We start from the raw sequence: 12,604 nt of genomic DNA, 5'->3' as shown, positions 1-12,604 counted from the left end.
CAAAATTTTTAAATCCTATAAAAACTCAGGTTCTTCGACAAAGCTATAAAGATATAAGGTTTATTTATATATGGCTTACTAAAATATGGCTACTTTGTGGGGTTGTCTCCTCGATTGATATGCCTTAAACAGCACTTTGATTTAATATGATTTCTTCTAAATAAGGTAAAATTTAGCCTAATGATTATTAGAGGTTTTCTTGATCAAGAAAAGCACTGCAAGTTTTTAAATCAGCAACATTATTACAATAAAATACCAGCTACTAAAATAGTCATGTGGTACCACTGTATTGACTGACTGAGCTTAAACCTTATATGGAGTTTGCCACAAGGCAATACTGATTTCATGGCATATTTGCGAACTGAAAAATGGATCTGCTACTTTGTGCCGATAGACATTAGGAACATATATATGTCAGTCAAATTTTAAATATTTACTTCGAAGAATCGTGGAACAATGTAGCTGTTGCAGTAACAGCGGCGCGTGATATTGCGCAAATAGCGACTCAGAAAGTTTCATTGATGATGGGTATACATAAACCTTCACGGCGCATGATTAAAAATTACAACCCGCGATATTCATCAATATCTAATGTTTATCTATAACAATAATTAATATTTAATTAAGGGGGCTTTTGGATTCCGTAAACGTACTCAAGTTCTTTTCATCGAAAGAAATGCGTCCGACCACCTACTCGTGCTACGGCATTTACATCAATCATGTAGGTGCGTGTGCTATCCGACCGCTTATCATGTAGATGTTACTTTGGAGCTGATAGATTTTACAAGCTTAACATGATCACCTTATTAGCAATTCAACGCAAAAGTATCTGATACTTAGAAATTGGTAGCTACTCAAGTCTATATCGTAATGCTTTCGTCTCTTAAAAATCTCATATTTTAAATAAACTGTTTGTGCCGGTAATAAAAGGTGACAGAATTCATGAAGGTTCACGGGTAAATGGAAACTGCATTCGATGGAATCGATAATATAAACACACAAGAGGAACAACAATCTGTCTAAATTTTGGTTGCGTCTGAAACTGAAATGCTAGTAGCTATGGCAGAGCTATCTGAGACTTCCAAGTTGATATTATTCAAAAAATGACTCGTCACGATAGTGTCTTTTGTACCCATTTCAAGACAATTAAAATATTCATGAATAAATTATATTTCTATCTCAATCAATGATGCGGTATCCAAAAGATAGCGTTGACAATTCTTTCCTTGATATTATTTTAAGCATATGTATGGGATCTGAAAACGCCTTGAATCCTTAGCAAGCAGGAAGTATGTAGCCCCTGAAGCTGGCATTATTTTCCCATTGCTAGATACCCACGCATGTATAGACAAGTTTTCAAACCATTCAAATACAGTCCCACCATGATGTCTAACCACAATCAGTCAGGAATGCTATTCGAAAAGTGATTCATTCAAATTCCAAAAAAACTATTAAATAATGTTAATCCACTCCAAGACTAGAAACGACCTTTTTGTGCATTTTTACATTATTTCAGACCAAAAACTGTGCACAAAGAGAGCCCAGTAATACAAAGTACACTGCTTTTCTAATAAATACTTTATTAAGCGAGTATGCTAAGACTGGGAATGTATGACTGCATCTGTAGCAGCTCATACCCCAGCCTTGTTTCTTCAGATGTTTGCTTAAAATAAAGAGTACAAAAATAGCCTGTGTTTCATGTAAATAGAGAATAAAATTAAAGTAATATATTAAATATAGTCAGTATTTCTTAAACCACGACAAACACATCTGCGCACAATGATTGAGATGAAAACTAAAGACAACTAGCAAAAGGACTACAGCCAGCCAATGGACTTTCTTGGCGGAGGTTCGAATCTAAAATGTTTGTTTGGCAATAAAAGAAATCTCATATTTGTTCGAATTCAGATTCATAAGCATCTGAGATATTCACGATCTACTGTTGGACTCTAATGCTACATTCATACTAGAGTCATAGCCACAGGAACTTATCTTATTTAAATTAACAAAAATATGTAGTTTAATAGAGCTGAGGTTCTCTACAGATGACACCCCAGCTCGTAACAGACAAAAGCTAACCTTTATCTCGCATGAGAGAAGCCAAGAGCATGCTCTATAAATAATTCATCAAATGAGTAGCTAGTGACACTCAAACATCAGACTGAACCAAGCTGAGCAGCTGGAGACCATATCTAGCTTGATTCAGCTTCAGATTCGATATTACGAAAGTGATTGTAGGCTAACTGACCTTACATAATACATTAGTGAGATGCTTGCAGTGTGAGTAACTGACACTAATCAGTTAGTCATTATAACAATGGAGAGAAATTACAAAAGATAGATTAAACCTTTTTTCTATAAACATGAGATTGTAAAACTTTCCTTGGGTATGTAATTTAATGCAATTAAGATAAAAAAAATTGTGGGAGGAACATAAAGTTCTACTTTGAAATGGATATTCATGAAAATAAACATAAAATATTTGGTTTGTTGAAGAAGCTTTTTCGGATTAATCTAAAGCAATGGTCAGTGATATAGCCTAAATCTTACCCAAAGACACGTAGGCTAATGCAAACATTTTTGGTGCTACTTAAAAGTCTGAACATATAAAATGTATGAATCACAAGCTAATTTTATGTACATAGAAGTGAGTCTACAGGCTTGTAGGCTTCTCTCATAATCCGTAGAAGCTCAATGGTACATGTGCTGTATTTCGAGACAACTAAATTATAAAAGCTAATATCAAATGACCACTATTAAGGAGAAACCTCATGAAAACTTCAAGATACAGAGCCTATGCTAATACATTTTTGATCCAGTCTTTGACATAGGCAACAATCATGAAGTATGCCTTACCTTCCAGTCTATTAGTTATGTACGAGTTTTACCCCTAGTTACAATCAGTATATATATAGTTCTATGGCCTCAGGATAAAAAATGCCAGGTAGTTAGATTAGCCCTGTCATGGAAGAGCAACCTGCCAGGCCATAAAGTTCCATAGAGTTGGCCTATGGTCAAACGTGAAAGACATTGTAATGCTTACATCAATCATAGTGACATTCCTAAATGAGCAAATTAAAAATAAACTCAATGCCCACCAGAACGTGTCTGCTAATAAAAATAAGTCTTCACCGATCGAGATGTTTTTAAATTCCTGAAGTTTAGGGAGTGTGTGTGGAGGTGGGCACACGAGCTGGGATTTCAAATGCTTACCCTTTATCACAACTGTAAAATAGTCAGCAGTTTTTAATAGTCTGTGTAGTGATTAGGGTATACAATAGGACGTGATAAATAACTCGTCTAGACCTTAGGTAAACCTAGACTTCTCGATACATTGCCCAAAATCTTTGTAAGTATTTAATGTTTGCAGAATGCAAGAAGCAATAGGCTGTTTTGTAACAGACGTGTACAGTGACTGTTAACAAACGTTTAATTAGATTCGTACAGTAGCTACCATGTAAATCTGTATGTTTTGAATGCAGTGTAGAAGATAACTCCAGATACATAAAACCTTCGACGACAGGGTCTAGCAATCTCTGGTGAATATGTGTATGCTTACATTTGATGTAACTTTATCATGTAGCAAAACGTACCTATCGTCGGGTGTTAATACCTGGCAACTGCATAGATATCCTCTCTGTTCTTTCAGTATTAGGTTGTCTGCATACAGCCATCAATAATGTACACTTAACACTTATCGGTAGAAAAAAAAGCTAAAAAGTCTTAAAAATTACTGTCAAACTCAAAACTGAGTTCCTAAAATGTCACTGTGGCGGCGAATTTTTGAAAACAATTTCTGTTTTCACCTTGACATCTGCCTTGAAAGTTCTAGTTATTGGTATGAGGTGGCCTACTCCTGCTACTGACTGTCGAGGAGACGACATGTAGGACAGCAAGTTAAGTTGTGAGCGATAATAATAGCGATGCTCCTAATCTACTCAGCCATGACATATTTCAACCTACGCAAGCCTCTTATAGATTTTACAAGCAATACGCAGCGGCCTGTTCAATCCAATCGATATGAGAATTGCATAGTAAGAATGGAGCCGGTATTGTGGCAAGACATTGATAAAATGGCACTTACCTCGGCCTTCTACTCACTAAAACTAATGCTTTGTAACCTCTGTATCAGCTAGTTTCCATCAATTTTATAGTCTGGGAAAACCTGTGAAAGAGAGAAACAGAGCCATGGATATAAGTCTCATATTTACAGCTGTCAACAGGAAAAATGTTCACTGACAGTTTGAATGCTATGAACAACGTAATCTGTATTAACTAAGGGGGCTAGAAGATAAAATATCTTCCATAGAAACCAATTCAGGATGCTTTTAGACTCATTAGATTCATAGAGGGATACGTCTGTGAGACAAACTTTAAAAAAATTTCAATGATGCAATGCGGTATTTAATAAGTATTTGGTTCAATCTATGCAAATCAGTAAAATTATTGTCTGCATGCCACTCACTGTGTTTCCATTGGGTGGATGATGCGGATTTATAACTGTACACTCGCTAGGTTACTTTACGAAAAGTCTTTCAATGGACATACGCATGGGCGCCTGGTTAAAAAAGATAACAAAATCTATGCCGGAGGTAATAGCGACACACTCTTGTCGTCTCGCTTAGCAGCATGCTTTCGAAATAAGAATGACTGACGTATAAGAAATGTTTCAAGCGAAATAGCTTGAGTGGCATTTTCTTGCGTATCATTCGCAACCGCTGTTTCCATCTTTCCAAAAATTTGGGAGTAGCAAAACTCGCTTGACTGGCGGGTTTTTGCCGTTCCGATCTTACGTAACCCACAAACTTGCAGATTAACTGCATCACGGAACAGTGACTATCAGCGATATGTGACTGACAGAGCAATTACTCTAGCAATGACACTGACATGACATTTTAGCAACGCTGAACATGTTTGTTTCGAGGCGAGCATTTAATTGACATAGCCTAAAACATTGAAATGTTTATAAAGCTCTCAGATTATGTAAACAGAATCTAACCAACATGGTTAACGAATATCCTGGGTCCCAAAGAAAGACAAAAACTACAATAAATTTAAAACTACAAAGGGTACCCAAACCAGTATCCATTATAAAGCGAGGGCAACTGAAAGCATGTTAACTGAATAAACTAACTCAGGAATACTGTGTGATACTTGTTTACATACTGACCATCGCAAGCAACCGACATAGTTGTTACATCTGATAAAAATTGGGACATTCCATAGGCATGAAAATACATGCTGGGTAAACTATGAAGTCCGCATTTTATGAGACTCGTCTCTGGCCTAGATGGCATGTTACCGAGTTGAATCACCACATATTGATACTGTGAAGCTATCCCACAGACAATTCCTCACCAAATGTCATCATGAAGACCTAATATTAGGCCAGTGTTTGCTGCAGTACAAATGCATATGCTCCAGTTGGGCAAGCGCACGACAGCGATCAGACTGATCTTGGCTCGTACTTGACTAGCCAAGGATTATTGATTCAATAACATTCACCCAGCGGCAGTTCAGTTACCTGAGTTTAGGAAAAGAAGTAAGAGATAGTTGAGAAGCCTATTGACTAGATGAAGCTGTCTGTGATAGAAAATCATATTAAAGTTTCGTGTATCAACCATCCTTGTCTAACAGGCTTATTAAGATCAAATGAACGAAAAAGTATTAAAAAGCTAGTAAGGCATCAAAAACTGTAAAGTTACATATATACGATGGGTAAAATAAATATTCATCCATCTAATTTCAATATGAGATAAAGATCCAAATCATCCGATATTTTCAAGATTTTCAGTGACTGAATATTGCTTATTGGTGGTAAGATTCTAATCTGGCATATTTTGAATAAGGATGCTGACCTGCCTATATACAATTCCCTAGATATGCGAGTATCAGTTGTAAGCATTAGTCAATTTTATTTTGGAAATAGAAGAAGAAGAATACAGAAGCATAGGGTAACAAAATGAATTTCATTCTACAATAGCCACATACCTATTGCTAAATTGTCAGTGCCTAGTGTCGATAGTGATGTATAGCTTGTGATAGGTTGCATACCGGCTGCCATAACTGCATGAGGACTAATATACAGGACTAATAATGGAATGAGCTCAAATGATCACTATTGTAATATTTACCTCTTCTTCTTGATATGAACTATTATGAGAGCAATAGGTGTGTCTGTGATTACATAGTCTTGTTTACTTGCTTTAATTCACTGTTAAATTTACTACGACTTTGAAAGCCCATCAGAAAATATACTTTCATTTTCTTTGATTGCTCGTTGTAGGAATCCACTGTTTCATACTGTTAATGAGTCTAGTGTGAAGTTAACCAGTAATGAACAGCATGTTATTCGTTTTAATTAAAAAAGTGTCAGCAGTAACAGCTTCTTGATTGTGCTATTTCTCGTGTTAACTTGCCGTTGGCCAGCTGATGGCACATTGCACAATATATATCTCTTTGACTTCAGACACGAATGTTGCAACGATGCAATTTTTAGTACCGATGGTTTTACTAAAAATTAGTAAAACGTTTTATACATTAAGATTTTACTATTTTTTAAAACAGATTAAAACAAATGTTTTACGCTTTTAGGTGTACAAGCAGTGTAAAGCACACTTAGTCATGTCCAACCCATGTTTAGCTTCTGAAACTTTGAACCTAATATGATGATTTAATTCTAGTCAAGTTCATAATTGATTTATGTACATGTATATTGTATTCTAAACACCTTGAAGTATAAATTTCTATGCACATAAACTAGTTTCTGTACAGAATTAGTTGCATGGGTAGCCCGCAAAATAACATAGAACAGGGTTAAACTGGATTATAAACGACACCATCAGATCAGATCAAAAATCTTCCCACTAAACTCTTCAGAATGCAGCAACAGCGTGATAGTTAACACTAGCTTCACAGCTTCCAACTTTTTGAAAAGTAGTAAACTAATAACTATTAATGATGTCCGAAAATTCGTTATATGACTTTAAACCATGGACTCCTACATTAATGAGAAAATGTCCAAGTACGAACGAAGCAATGCATATTCCGACAAAAACTACGCTTATGAAGCTTTTCAATGTTTTACTGCAGCAAGTCATTCGACGCAAATCTTAAAATTAAAACAGCCTACCCTTGATAATTTTTCCAAATATCTTCTCGGAAGATCACACGAGCCTGTACTAGCTTAATGGCAGGTCTACTACTACATGTACTACTAGTACTAACTACGTTAAAATAGGGTTAAGCGGAAGCAATACTGTGGCGCCCGCCTTCGCGAAAGTCTGTACAAAGGAAAAGAAGACAACTTCGGTCTGATAAACTTGAGTCGTTCAAGCTCGCAGATTGGTGATTTGCAATGTAACTACAGTACTTCGAAGTGAGCAAAAAACCAGAATTGATATTTACTGTTCTTTTATAAAACTGATTTATATCCTTTAGGTGAGAAACTTCAAGATTTTCTTTTTAGATTAGCACTTAATCATACCTTTGCAATCTTCTCTGGTTAGTTACTATCCTTGCCTTTAGTGCTGGTGAACATCTTCATTCATACTTCATTGTGTCGTCATGTCATTATTCTTTGACAGCTTTTTTACATAAAAATCGAAAAGCTAAAAGCCATAACTTTTTTACCTATGATAGTTAATTTGTGGCATAAGAATTAAGGAAAGCTTATGCTTGCTAGCTTACCTTACCATTCAAAAGATTGCACATGCGAATTTTATTTCAAATAGATTCAATATCTTCATTTGTTACTTACTGGTGAGAAATTATCACCTTACTGTAATATAACTTATGATATCGGTCTTTAGCATCTTTGTATCTAATATCAGACAAGTTGCAACCCTTAAGAGGGCGCCTAGTTACTTGCTTGTATTGCTTGCTCATCACAGCTGTTTCTGTAACACGCTTGCAAGACCACCAATTTACAATGTTACACAAGTTCAAAAGCCAATACTTACTTTCGCAACACCAAGTTTACCTAAGGATTTGCTAGCATTTTTTGTTGTTTTTTCAAGCAATTTTGGCTACTTAATACATTTTTGTCAGGGGTGTAGGAATTTTGTTTTTCTTTTTGTAGTGAAACGTAGTTACATCATAGCATAGAATTTTTACAATATGTCACAAGCAACTACCAAGTGAAGCATGTCAGTAGTATCCACATTTGAACATAAGGAAAAAGCACATTGTGAGTAAGCTATTAAATAACAACAAAGTTTTAAAAATAAAATATTAAGCAATCCATAAATGATTTGTCAGTTCATACAGGCATTCTGTGAATAAATAAATCTAGCAAAGGATTCATAAATAAAGAACGGATGAACCAAAAAAAGAATTATGTCTGTCTTTAGAGTTACGGTCTTGTTCTGAATATAGTTCTGCCGGGTGATAATTATTGATAATGTCCAGCATTGCACGGGTAATAATAAAGCTTTTACACAGAAAATGTACTTTTAATCAAGATCTACCATTCTAGATTTTAAATGAAAGTGTTTGCTTATTTCTGTGTACTGTGTTTATTTCTGTTCAATTCATACTGTAACGGCTGCAGCGCCTACTACAGCTTTATACTGGTTCTAATAGTCTTTTGGCAATGTGTGTTTAAGCATTTTTCTTATGGTCAACAATTCTAGCCTGATGCTATCATTATGCTAGCTAAAATGTTTAGCATGAAGCCATTAAAGATTGGCATGTGTAATGAGTATGTACATAATTTATTCCATAATACAGCTAGTTGGGCAGTGTAGCTGTTGAATAAATGCCTGTCTGGGGAACTGGAGGTTCCAAGTTCAAATCCAGTGCATAGCATATTTTTCAAGCCTAAAGATTTGTTGCTATAACTGAACATGTGAACAGACACTAACAAAAAACAGAAGACAAGCACTGAGATATATATAGATGAGTAAAAACTCAATTGAACTGAAAGGATATTATGTCTTTTTTAGAGCTATCATTTGGTTCTAAAGACAGCTCTGCCAGGTAATGATAACAATTATTGAGCTATTTTAATACCAAGTCATTACAATTCAAAAAACATTACTGAAGTAGCTTTTTTTCTTGACATATATCTGTGAGAGATTTTTATTACAGGATATTTATCCCAATGAAGTTTATATACTGTGTATAAAAAAATTCTTTCCCCACCCCAGTTAACCCTTGCGGTTGGTAATTTTTGCTATAACTCGAGTCTCCTACCAGAGACCTTCGAGTTTGATATCACTCGCCTCAAGATCTTAGCTGTTCCTAATAGCACACTTTTCTGCAACTCACTTGTTGAGCTGCAGAAAAGTACTCTATATATATATATATATATATATATATATATATATATATATATATATATATGAAGATTATTAAAAACTACAGGTTAAAATCATTACTACTATTAGTTCCATGCAATCGTGTGGCAATCTTCAGGTAGAATGACTAAAATGTATAATGTACAAGCTATAAAATTACTTAATAAAGCTGAGGGCTTAATACTATTGTGTGATATATATATTATAGTATACAGCAAATTATGTAGTCAAATTATGTTATATTTTTATATTTTTATAAGTTATGTTCTTCAGACTCTACGGTTGCCTGATATACTATGCAGTCTGAAAGGCATTCTCCATTTAGAGGGCAATTTTCCCGATTTTTGCAGTTGCATTTTCTGTCGATGTTGGTTGGTTGCGATAGTGCTTGTTTATTGTGCCCGCTAATTATGTGGTTGATGTTTGAAGTACAGCTATAACTTAGTTTTACGGAGTTTTTGTTGAAGATTTTGTGTAATTTGTGTTCTGGTGGAAATTCACTCTCCAGGATCTGGAAAAATTGAACGCGATGGGCAAGAGACACAAACGTATGTAGGCCTCACCGAAACAACTTTTAAAACAAGACTAGCCAACCACAAAACATCCTTTAAATATCCTACTAAAAGGCTACAAACAGAATTGAGTAAATACATATGGGACTGAAAAGACAAGAACATTCGCTATAATATAACCTGGAAGATCATCAAAAGAGCGCGGTTTTACAACACATCAACAAAATCTTGCCAGTTATGTCTATGGGAAAAGTACTTCATCATATTTGAACCAAAGTTAGCCAGCCTTAACATTAGAAGTGAGCTGATATCCACATGCCGGCATGCCAGAAAACACCTAATTAGCTCAATAACATAATTTGACTACATAATTTGCTGTATACTATAATATATATATCACACAATAGTATTAAACCCTCAGCTTTATTAAGTAATTTTATAGCTTGTACATTATACATTTTAGTCATTCTACCTGAAGATTGCAACACGATTGCATGAAACTAATAGTAGTAATGATTTTAACCTGTAGTTTTTAATAAACTTCATACACAGCTCTAATTGACTCGATTATTGAGCACTTTACTTTACAGTGTAAACCACATATACTATATATATATATATATATATATATATATATTTGCCATGACTGAGGATTTAAATGAGCATATACCTACACTGCGATGCTAATACACTTCTTTTGTTCAGAGAGCACAACTCCAGTTTACTAATTATGATGAATCTGTCACGTATGTTTATGTTGCTTTATTTGGAGTAGATAGATTATGATTTACATTTCCATAGTATTTTCTGTTTTATCTCATGCTTTAATTATTTTTCCTTCAGAATGTGTATATGTTTGCTGTATGTTTGCTGTACATACGTATGTACATACATATGTATGTACGTATGTACATACGTACGTACATATGTACATACGTATGTATGAGTTTAGTGTATTTTCCTTTTGCTAGCTATTTTTAATAAGGATTTGTGTTGTTTGAATCTTGTTGTAAATCCTGTTTTGTATAGACTCACAATTGTTTTTTTAGATTGAATTGTTAGTTCTGTAACTGTTAGTTCTGTAACTGTTGGTTCTGTAACTGTTCTGTATTTGTTAGTTCTGTAATTGTTAGTTTTGTAACGGTTAGTTCTGTAACAGTTAGCTATGTAACTGTTAGTTCTATAACTGTTAGTTATGTAACGGTTGGTTCTGTAACTGTTAGTTCTGTAACTGTCAGCTCTGTAACTGTTAGTTCTGTAACCGTTGGTTCTATAATTGTTAGTTCTGTAACTGTTAGTTCTGTAACTGTTAGTCCTGTAACAGTTAGTTATGTAACTGTTAGTTCTGTAACTGTTAGTTTTGTAACAGTTAGTTATGTAACTGTTAGTTCTATAACTGTTAGTTTTGTGACAGTTAGTTCTGTAACTGTTAGTTCTGTAACTGTTAGTTCTGTAACTGTTAGTTATGTGACTGTTGGTTCTGTAACTGTTAGTTCTGCAACTGTCAGTTCTGTAACTGTTAGTTCTGTAACTGTTGGTTCTGTAATTGTTAGTTCTATAACTGTTAGTTCTGTAATTGTTAGTTCTGTAACAGTTAGTTTTGTAACTGTTAGTTCTGTAACAGTTAGTTCTGTAACTGCTGGTTCTGTAATTGTTAGTTCTGTAACTGTTAGTTCTGTAACTGTTAGTTCTGTGTACAGTTTTGTTTGTTACCAGCTTCACATTGTCTGTGTCAATTTGTTTGTTGCCAGCTTAAATGTCAAATAATTTTGGATTTAAATTTTTAGATATGTTTTTAAGTATACTTAGAGAGTAATTGTTTTTACTGTTAACATCCAGTATTGTCTTGTTACGCTTTAGATATAGTCTGTATATTTATATAGTTTACTAGGTCTGGTTTTGTTTTAACACTCTAATGTTTTTAGGTTTGCTTTAATAAGTATTTTTAAAGTTGTCACTTTTTTGTTATTTTTTATTATTTCTGCCTCGTGGTGGTTAGATTTGTATACAATTAATCTGTCATCTCTATAAAGGCTTTCTTCACAATCCAGTTATTTGTTATTATTGTGTAAAAGGAACACCTGACTACTACAATGGTTCTAACCCATCAAAGCTTCCCACCGTTACAACTATGCTTGTTATGTTGTTTGTCTTGGTCCACTGCTAGTTGCTATATAATAGTATAGACTTGTTATATTATATGTTTTGCCTCCTGTGTTGTTGCCTCCGGCTTTTCGTTTTTGAGCTTTTAAGAGCTTGTAATCACATTTCCCCATATTTGGCACCTACAACAAAACAGAGTAAGACATGGTGAATCTTTTGATACCAAATAACTGTAATGTGAATTTTGTTGCAATTCAACCTTTGAAGCATTTTCAATATTTTTTTAATGTCTTCAAAAATTGATGGATAAATTTGCATAAGTCAAAATTTATTAATGCAGTTTTTTTGCTTTTATCTTTCAAGTTTTTCAACAATTTCATAACAGGTTGAAAGTCTTGTCATTTGTTTAATTTTGTTTTTAACATTGTTTTGTTTTTTATATTATCAAATGGATGCTTTCTTATAAGTTAAGACTTTCTTATTAAGTTGGACTAATTTTTTGCTAGTAGGTTGATTTTTGAAATTGTTCTAGTGGCCTTTCTTGATAATGATTTTTCACTCACTATCTTTTTTATTCTGTCGTCAAGGTCCAGGATTTTTTGCGATCACTTTGCCTGTGAATGTTTTTGCGTCTATTTTATGGTATTTTCTGTTAATGCTGCTTGAAAGCAGTTCTGCATGTATAGATGG

The 12,604-nt window shown here is 34.3% G+C and overlaps 1 protein-coding gene across 2 annotated transcripts in view; it reads right to left on the bottom strand.

Annotated features, from left to right (window-relative positions):
- Window positions 1-7,231, bottom strand: part of LOC137390088 (plasma membrane calcium-transporting ATPase 2-like) — a 66,973-nt gene extending 59,742 nt beyond the window's left edge. For both annotated transcript variants that reach the window (XR_010978095.1, XM_068076336.1), the window contains exons 1-2: window positions 7,133-7,231; window positions 4,085-4,165 (exon numbers count right to left, since the gene is read on the bottom strand). The gene's annotated coding sequence lies outside the window, so the exon portion shown is untranslated. The remainder of the gene's footprint in view (window positions 1-4,084; window positions 4,166-7,132) is intronic.
- Between the last annotated feature and the right edge of the window lie 5,373 nt (window positions 7,232-12,604).

This window comes from Watersipora subatra, chromosome 3 (genome assembly GCF_963576615.1).
Source record: "Watersipora subatra chromosome 3, tzWatSuba1.1, whole genome shotgun sequence".
Taxonomy (NCBI): domain Eukaryota; kingdom Metazoa; phylum Bryozoa; class Gymnolaemata; order Cheilostomatida; family Watersiporidae; genus Watersipora; species Watersipora subatra.
The sequence above is the reverse complement of the archived record's forward strand: the minus strand, read 5'-3'. Positions and strand labels throughout refer to the sequence as shown.